This window comes from Pygoscelis adeliae, unplaced genomic scaffold (assembly GCF_000699105.1).
Source record: "Pygoscelis adeliae isolate BGI_AS28 unplaced genomic scaffold, ASM69910v1 Scaffold13, whole genome shotgun sequence".
NCBI lineage: Eukaryota > Metazoa > Chordata > Aves > Sphenisciformes > Spheniscidae > Pygoscelis > Pygoscelis adeliae.
The window spans coordinates 2,803,135-2,812,504 of NW_008824499.1; the positions used below are offsets into that span (position 1 = coordinate 2,803,135).

Genomic DNA, 9,370 nt, shown 5'->3' on the forward strand with positions numbered 1-9,370 from the left:
CACAGTGGATAGTTTTCTGAAAAACTCAAATGAGTGCTCGGCACCAGTCAAAAAACAAACGAACCCAGAGCGCCAGATAGAATCGTTAGAATGATCAGAAAGAGAACAAAACAGGATGGAAAAACCATTTTTGTGGTATTGTATAAATCCATAATATATCTAAACCTCAAATTACTGCATACAGTTTGGCTGATTCCTGCTTACAAAGGATATAATGGAAGTAGCAAATGGTGACAAAGATCATCTTTTATATGGAATAGCTTCTATACAAAGAGTGACTTGATAAGCTAGAACTCAGCTCAGAAAACAGATGGCTGAGGAGGGGTACGATAGAGATCTATGGAACTGTGGATGGTGCATAGAACATGAACAAGGAATGGTTATTTACTATTTCTAATAACACAGGAGCAAGGGGCAACCAATTAAATTACTGCACAGCAGGTTTAAAGACAAAGATAGTGCTTTTCACAGAATGCGTAATTAAATTGTGAAATGGCTGCCATAAAATGAGAATAAGAGAGTGGGATGATTTTGCTTAGAAAAGGGGTCACCGAGGGTAGAGGTCTCTTACACCATGGGAGAAGGGGAAGAAGGAATGCATGTTTGCTATTTATCACAGTATAAGGAGTTTCCCAATTAAAAATCAGGCAGTGGATTTGAAGCGAACAAATAAAGATAATTTTTCTCCTTTGTATTTATAATTAAACTGTGGATCTTCTTGCCAGAGGATGTCATAGAGTCTGAAAGTATAAATGATACCTTTTATTTCCTGGTTTTGTTAATGTCCTTTTTGCAGAACTGTTCAGACTTGTCAGCCAGAGCCGATATTTATTACTGCAAAAAAGTCAGGAGGCCACAATTGTTCTACAAGGTCTATCTTGGACTGTGCCACTCAGGCTATGTGGACAGAGCAGAAACCATCTCTAATTTCCAGAGATACTGCCATAAAATAGCTGGTGCAGAATTGTCATAGCCAGCTCTGAATTCTCACTCTGAAGTACACTGCACTGCACTGAAATGCTTCTCCGTATTTCCAAATGGCTTAGGTTTCTGCTAGCCACTGATCTGTTCTGCCCAAATCTGGGAAAGAAAATGATGGAACTGCACATAGGGTGTTAAAATCTTTCCTTTACCATACTGATAACTCCAATTCAGACGCCTCCATTTAAAAAAGCAGAGGAAAACAGCTTTTTTTGTCTTTACCAGTAGTATTCAAGGACTGTGATTTAGTATTTTGACATACTTAGCTGGCTTCTGTCCCACGGTTTGGACACAAGTAGCTTGTTGAGTACATCATGAAGAGCAGATGTACCAAGTATATACTTATCTGGCATGTAAATACTTTCCACTAACTTGAAATAATGCACATTATGCTTGGGCCATTTTACCTTTTAGGACATTTAATTGTGATATGGCCATGTTTCTTTGGAGCATTTTAGAATAGCAGCTGATCAAAGTTGATTATAGTAACAGCAATGAGCCCCACAGATGTTTGACTCTTTACAGCTTCCCCAGAGTTAAGTTTAAAATATTCTGAGAGTCTACTCCGTGCCTCACCTGAATAAATCTGCAGTGGCCTTATTCCAGATTTAAATTGCTTTAACTAAACAAAGGACTTGGTTATCCAGCTGGCCCCATAATGTGTATTAGTAATCCTTCTGATAGAGATGATTGACCTGCCTTGATAATATATCTTCCCATTATCTAAATCTAAACCCATGTATTTTAGATATTTTCATTTCCACCTGAAATATCTGCTCCATAAACAATCTCCCCAGCTCCACTGTGAACAGAATTAGGAGTTTGTTTTTGTATTGTGCCCTTATGTAGCCAGCTGCTGGGGCTGGCCGAGCTCTGCACACCCATCCGATTTAGCTGAACACTGACCTCCATCATGTTTTTTGAACTGTGCATGGCTATGTTGCTTGTACTCCATTACAGGCTGCCTGTGGGAGGCTGTCCTCTCAAGTATGATGCACCATCTCGCCAGATGAAATGTCCCGAGGAAATGATGTAGGAGTTGTTTTACCCAGTCTAAATCCAATCTCCTATTTTTGGAGAGGTCCCTCCTGGATAAGTGTGTTTTGTGATATTTTATTAGGTGAAAAGTGCTGACTGTATAAAAAAATCTTGTTCAGAGGTTGATGATCATCTTTTTTACTCTCCACACTACTTTCCTTGTGAATACATTTAATTATATGATGCTGTATTCATTGCCTCGCTGACACTAAAGTGCTCTGCAGTTAAGGCCTAAATACTAAACCAGGCAGATATTCAAGCGTTGTCAAGTTAGTCTAGATTTTTTTGCCAGCAACAGTGCTACACTGATTTATGGGAAGCTGGGGGGAGGGTGCTATCTCTTGCGTGCTCTCTTTATTGAATTCTCTTTCTTTTTTTTAATGCCCATATTTAGGTGGCTTGAACAGTAGGAATGGATTTTTTTAATTGCAGATAACTGACTGATATTGGGCATATTTTTAGTGCAAACTAGAAAACTATTCCCGGGAGGTGAAGGGAATTATAGTGCTCAGTGACAGAAATCCAACTCAGGTTTGCTGAGTTTTAGTATGCATAATGCAAATTTTTTAATGAAAGTTTTATTTGTATTTGTTTTCGTTTGATTTCATGGAGGCAAAAAAACCTCACAAAGCTAGAATTTGCCGCCTTTATTCTTACAGAGTACTGCTCCATTTCATCATCAGTTTTATTGTGCCAGAGCATTGTTCCTTTTGGATGTATAAAGCATGTTGGAGCTAAGCTGCTGGAGGACAGGAGAGTGGTGAGATTCTGATCACCCTCCGCTTCAAAAGATGAGATCTATCTTGCACACAGTGTCTATTAGTTTAACTGTGTGGGTTTACTGTATGTGGATCATGGGGTGCATGCACATGGAAAAAAACCTCTCTGTGCCTGGAATGAGGGCAGCCAGGGCAGCTCTGCTGCCACCAGTGCTGTCAGTACAGCTCGCCACCGTTACCTCTTTCCCATGGGTTAGTAGGACAGCGACATATTCAGACAGGAGACCTCAGGGCCCATGCCCTGGATTCCCAGTTTGAAAGGACCCTGAGCCAATATGTGCAGTGCCTGACTCCCTAGATGCACAGATCCTTGCATCCTGTACAATAAATCCCTCACAGTTGGGATTTACTGTGCTGGAAACCATGAGCACTATGCACCTAATTCCAGCTCTACATATGCACACATGGTGTCCAGACTGAAAGGCTGCACAATCTTGACAGGTACAAATTATTCTCCAGGTAGCCAAATCCTAATCAAAGGTTCTCCTAAGCTGTGGCCAAAGGCTTCCCAAGGTGCCAGGTCAATGTGATGGGGAAGGTCCCTTCTGGGAAGATGGATGGATAATTGTTGCTCTGAAACCTATATAGCCTGGGGACCATAGGCTAAGTACTCCTTTTTTGAAATAAAAATAACCCAAATATACTTCTAATGTATCTCGGATCAATTGTGAAGCTGTGCAATGGGAAATAGAAAAACCCAGGTGGGGGAATGAGAGGCTTTAGGGCCCCAACAGGACAGAAATGAGAATCTGGCCCAGGTTCTTCTGTGGCCTTACTCAGGAAGTAACGTGTTATGCCAGTAGCAGCCTGTGGCAGGCCACAGCAAATATATTTGGGTTTAAAAAATAAGAATCCACAAAGTTCAGCCAGATTTTGTACAAACAATTTGGAAAATAACAAACTACAGTTTGTGGTAACTTTTACTCCCCTCACAGTCAGTGCTCCCCGCTTCGCTTTTGCGTAACAAAGGCTTTGACTATAACCAGTAAAATGAAATTAAGTAGTATTTAATAAAGTACTGTAAGTACTTAAAATTAACATTATCTATAATAATTTTACTTACTAATCTCTTTATAAATAATAAAGTTTCCATTTTGTTTGTGTGCAAGTTTTGCTGAATACTTTTGATCAAACACCAAATTTAAGAATTATTATCAGGATGACTAATTTTGAACTTGGCATTTACTGTGAAATTTACTGTATGAATTAGCATATTAGCACAAATTCAGAGGTGAAATAAAATGCTGACATCCATTTGTAAATGTTTGTAAATCCTTGTAAGATTATAGGGAGCAAAGCTGCAAGTTCCTCCCACTCCCAAAGGTTGCTGTGCTTGGTCCTTATGGCATGTCCATGTTTTCCAGTATGCTCAGAGGACTGTGATGCCACTGAGGCGCAGATTGGGGAAAGCTTTGCAGATGGCTGTTGGAAGTGCTTTCTGATTTAATGAAAGACTTCGGCATTCAGGACTGCCAATGGTTGTGTCTTCGGATGAGTCATGAGCTGTAAAGTCACTTTTTAAACATAAGAAAGCTCTTTGTCCACCTTACCCCATCTTCTCCCATAAAAAGGGCAAAGGGAAAAGGAGACTGAATAAGGTCATCAGTGATTTCATTGTGCCATTTTAGATGTATATCAAACCCTAGCATAGCTACATCATATAAAGTTACAAAGTGGGTAAAGAACATTTGTCAGTTCTTAGTAGCAGTGATTACCTGCAAACTGAACGCTTGGCTTGTTCAGGGCATGAGATCCTTCCCCAACCTTTTTTCTGCGTTTTATCATTAGCACCAATAATAGCATCTGCAGGGAGTAATTAGTAACACCCAGAGGGGAAAGGAATTCTGCCAGAGGACATCATTATGTCTGGAAGACTAAAGATGCTGTATGGTAAGGTCATGAATAAATTGCTTGAGTCTAGGGTGGAGGAGAAGACCGGTAAAAGTACAAAGTTTCCTACTGCTGCTAATATGCTTATGAAGAGCACGTTAATTTCCACTGGAACACCATTAGGGAAATTAGTTTGTTCTGACAGTTTGTGTTGCTGGATACCATATGTTTACCTTGAGGGAATGTTTGTGGAGAACCACTTTGGGTTAATTGTAAATGTCACAAGTAAGTAAATATACAGAAGTGTATCTATGATCTGCATCAGTGCACAGACACTGTGTACCAGCACACTGGTGTGCTATGTAATGTGTGTACATATAAATATATACTTTTATGTACCAAATCCATACCAATCAGCTTATCTGGACACACAGACATCAGGTACAAACAGCACCTGCATTTTGTCTTTCTGATCTGTTTATCATTACATACATATGGCACTGCATCATGCCCTTCTTTCTATTTAATGCCTGCACTGTGAGCTCTGAGAACTGAGCATCGAGCTTCCCTGTTGCTGGTGACAGGTGTTGCACCTCTAATTCATCTGGCACAAAAAAGCCAAGGAGGGGTAGAGGGAGGAAATCACAGACCATGTTAAAAATCTCACATTAGTTGGAGTCACACTACAGATTACCAAAGGTTCAAATATGTTGCCTTTCAGTGTTGTCAGTCCCCCACTAATAATCTGCACAGGAGTTGAGATTTTCAGCACCTTGACAGATTAAACCTTAAGAACACTCAAACAAACCTGTCACATAGGTCTTTATCATGCAAACTTGAGGCCAAGTTCAATAACAGCCCTGTTAGCCTTCTGCATTGCAGAGGCCTTGAAAAATTGATTTTCTGTTTTGCCACTGACTTCAGCGGAACCAGGCTTTAGCCCTCCAAGGCAAATTTATTCCTGTGTATTGTAGCTACTTCTGAAATTCTTAATTTCACATCCTTAAATAGTCAAACTTTGAGACAGACCAGGTATGGGTGCAGACTTTGCTGAGTGTTGTTGACCATTGCTGGGTTATTAACTCTCCTTTTGGTCTGGGATACCCTTTTTTTTCCTTTGAAAATGCATTTCACAGATTTAAAGGCCTGATCCAAAAGGTACAGAAATAAATACAAATCTTTGTATTGAACACTGGAAAAAGATTTTAAAGGGAGTTGGTCATTGTTTACGGCAGGAATGTAACAGAAACAAGAAACCTAATCTGTTAGGGCAACATTAATCCAGGGAAAACACTTTCTGAAGTGTCCAGAGCTTGTTAACACAGCTAACACCTAAGGCAGCAGTGTGTCTTTAAGCTCTGCTAATATTGTACAATAATAATTTTTGTGGAAGAAAATCTTCCCCTTTCCCTGAACAGAAACAAGACATATTATTGACTGCCATCCGGAAAGATGTATGCTCTGGCCCTCGTCAGTCTATTAATATTTGATGCTGATGGATGTGAGCTGGCAGCCTGAGTTATTAATGGAGTTTGGTTCCTTGGACCTAATCCTCAATACATAGGGGAGGATTAACAATAACAAGAACTGTATGCCCAAACCTCTCCTGGTGCTAGAAAGGTCTGTCATTTAGTTTCAGCAACAATTAGTATTTCTGAAGTACTTACTTAAAGGTATGGAAGGTCATATAGGTGGTGTTAGTTATGTTACTGCCACCATTCATTTTGATTTAAAGCTGACTTTTTAGGGTCCCAGGGATCACAGATCCCCCACCTGTATCTTTGCTATGTTGGGATACTCCCATCAGTTTTGGATTTCAAACAAAAAAAGGCTCACTCGTGTTAGCTTCTGAGCAGCTGTGTGGAGATGTGGGACACCCTGTCCTTGGTTGTACTGAGGTGCCCTCTCACAGATTGGGGCCTGGGAAGGTATAATGCAAAGCAGAGGGCAGGAATGTGCTGCTTCACACACGGAGCGGGGCATTTACTGGAGCTGGCCCCACGTCCCACATCCCATGAAGAGAGTTTTTCCATTGATTATGACAGCGTCAGATTTGACCCCTGAAATTAAGAAATAATACATTGGATAGATTTCAGGGGTATATTTTGATAAACTGGGCCTTCTAAGTGAAAATGATGAAGAAAATGAAGCGCTTCTGAAAGTTTGTGATGTCCTTATGGATCACTGTCTTGGAAAATAGAGATGTAAAATACCAAGTTATTTATAGCTAGATTTCTTAATATAGCTTTAACATTTTCAGGGGTATATGTTTGAATTAGCTACTCCTTCCTATCATGTATGCCACATCCAGGCATTTCACCACTTTCATTAACCTCCCAATCTTAATAGAAAAAAGAATAATCAACATAAGGAGCACAGCTGTTGATTAATTTTACTAAATAGGATAGAAATATAAAGTACCATATTGCAAGAGTGAAGATTCAATACACAACATTTGAAATCAGTTTAATAGAATATATAACTCATTAACAACTGGATAGACATATACTGCGGCATTATTCACTTGGGCAGGTGGTGAGAGAGAGGTGGAATTTACATATCTTTAACAGTACCTGAATGCATTTAATTTCATAGGTCATTCTCCCAAATCAAGTTCAAAATGCTAATAACAGGGTGTGCATGTATAATTAACAAAATCTTAGAGCCAGTGCTATAGTTCAAGTGCATTTTCCTCTTATGTAATTAAGAAGTTAAATGTATTTGGCAGTTGTCACTCAGAGAGCTCTGAAGGTCTCACTTGTCAAACCCGGGGATAGAAATCTCATTAAGCCAGTTAGTTTTTCAGTTAAGGTTTGTTTGCAAAGTGCGTATAAGGTGGACAGCCAGAACGACCAACCTCTGTTAGTCCATAAAGTATAGTATATTAGAGTAAACGCCAAAACTCAAAGGCATGTTGAATAAAGATGAATCAGCCTGATGTTTAGCTTGTATACAGTACCTAAGTCTACAGAAAACTGGTGAATCCGCTCCAGCCTATTGTGCACATGGCCAGGGAGAACTTACTGCATAACATGAGCTGATCTGCAGACACAGAGAGTCAGCTGAGGAACTGGAAATCCACCTTCTGCTTCCACCTGTGGCCTAGGTGCTGTTTTAGTTAATCTGGTTCCTAAGGGGATATTTTAGCTCCGTATTACTCTGTTCTACTTTCCTTTTCAAAGGAATTTTCTTTTACTTCTAGATCACTAGTTCAAATCCAGATAAGGTCAGTTGTCATAGAAATTATTAGCAGTACCAGCAGTTCTGTGTTGTACATGAAATGAGTTGGGAGTTTCATTCACACAAGATACGGCTTTCTAAGTGGCACTAATTGGCTATCTAATTGTCACACACAGGAGAAAGGCAGAGAATTGATTAGGTGTGGAGACTGAATGCCCCTCTGCCATCCTGCTCGGCTCTGGGTTCCTGTAGCTCATTCTGCAGGCATGCTGGCAGGGTAATGAGGGGCAGCATGCTTTGGATTTTCTGGCTGTCAAGACAGCACCTTTTACTGCCAGGCCTTTTCAGGGCAACTTGTTTTACTCCACCAAGGTCAAAGATAGCATCTTTTACAAACACTGCTTTCACTCAGAAATCAGAGACTTGTAGGATTTACTTCTGAGCAGTACGTATATTAACTGTTTCTTTTACTTCCCCCTAAAACAAAGTTTTTAGTATAAAATAGGATGAGTCATACTGGTGCTAGGCAGAACTGCTACAGCAAGCATATGGGAGTTTATGGTGCTCAGAAATCTGTTCATATTTCCTTTTACTCTCTCAGTGCCTGATGCTGTGATATACAGGCTCCTGGAGGTACTTGCCATGGCATAAGGAAGCTGACATTTTGTGCATTTATCTCCTGACAAATGGATCCTCCTATCAAACAGCGAAACCTCTCACCTGCAAAAACACATTTTGACCAATATCTTTTCCCCTGAGCTATGGTATAGGTCACACTGTGCAATGTAGTTACTATTTAACTTTGAAGTAGGATAGCTTTCTCTGACATAGAACTATATTATTAAAGTTTGACTCATTGAAGAAGTAAATTTAGGAGCTAATTTGTGATGTGAAAGTCAGGACTACACATAGAAGAAAAGGGAGCAAAAATACCTTGTATATGCTAACATACGTAGACCCGACTATGGGACTCAGTAAGTAGGTTTAAAGGAATTGTGCTCACATTTTAATTCCCTAGTTGTAACAGATGAACAATATTAGTAAGAACTGTGTCTCTCCTTTCAGCCACACAAGCTAATCAGTGCATACAGTGTACTGTAATTTACTGTTGAAATAGTCTATATTTCTGTAACATGTATTTACTCTCCTTTCCCTCACTTTCCCCCACACCTAAAGCAGAAATAGGACCGTGACCGCCTGTTTCTGTGTTCAGCTCTGTGTGCCTCCTCCTTCTGACAGACTCATCACTCCTTGTTCAGCGTTCTTCCTAAAGTCACAATCTCATGCAAATTAATTGCAAACAAGCGCAGGTACCAGCTATGCTTCAAAAAGGTCTAATGCACCTGCCATGTAGTTTTCCTCTCTGCCATTCTGTGGAAGATGAGCACATACGAGATTCTTTAGCTTTTTAACAACCCTATTCTTAGAATATATTTTCCAAGAAATGCAGAGCAATCTTTGCACGGTTTCAGACTGTATGTTTTGTGATTAGTGTTTCAGTAAGTGATGTTTTGCTTAATGATCTAACATCTGTTCTAGGAGGTTTGTTTTTGTAACTTCCC

At 39.9% G+C, this 9,370-nt stretch overlaps 1 protein-coding gene across 1 annotated transcript in view; it reads left to right on the forward strand.

The window, feature by feature from the left end:
• Positions 1-9,370, forward strand: part of MEGF11 (multiple EGF-like-domains 11) — a 216,839-nt gene that overhangs the window by 146,070 nt on the left and 61,399 nt on the right. The window lies entirely within an intron of this gene.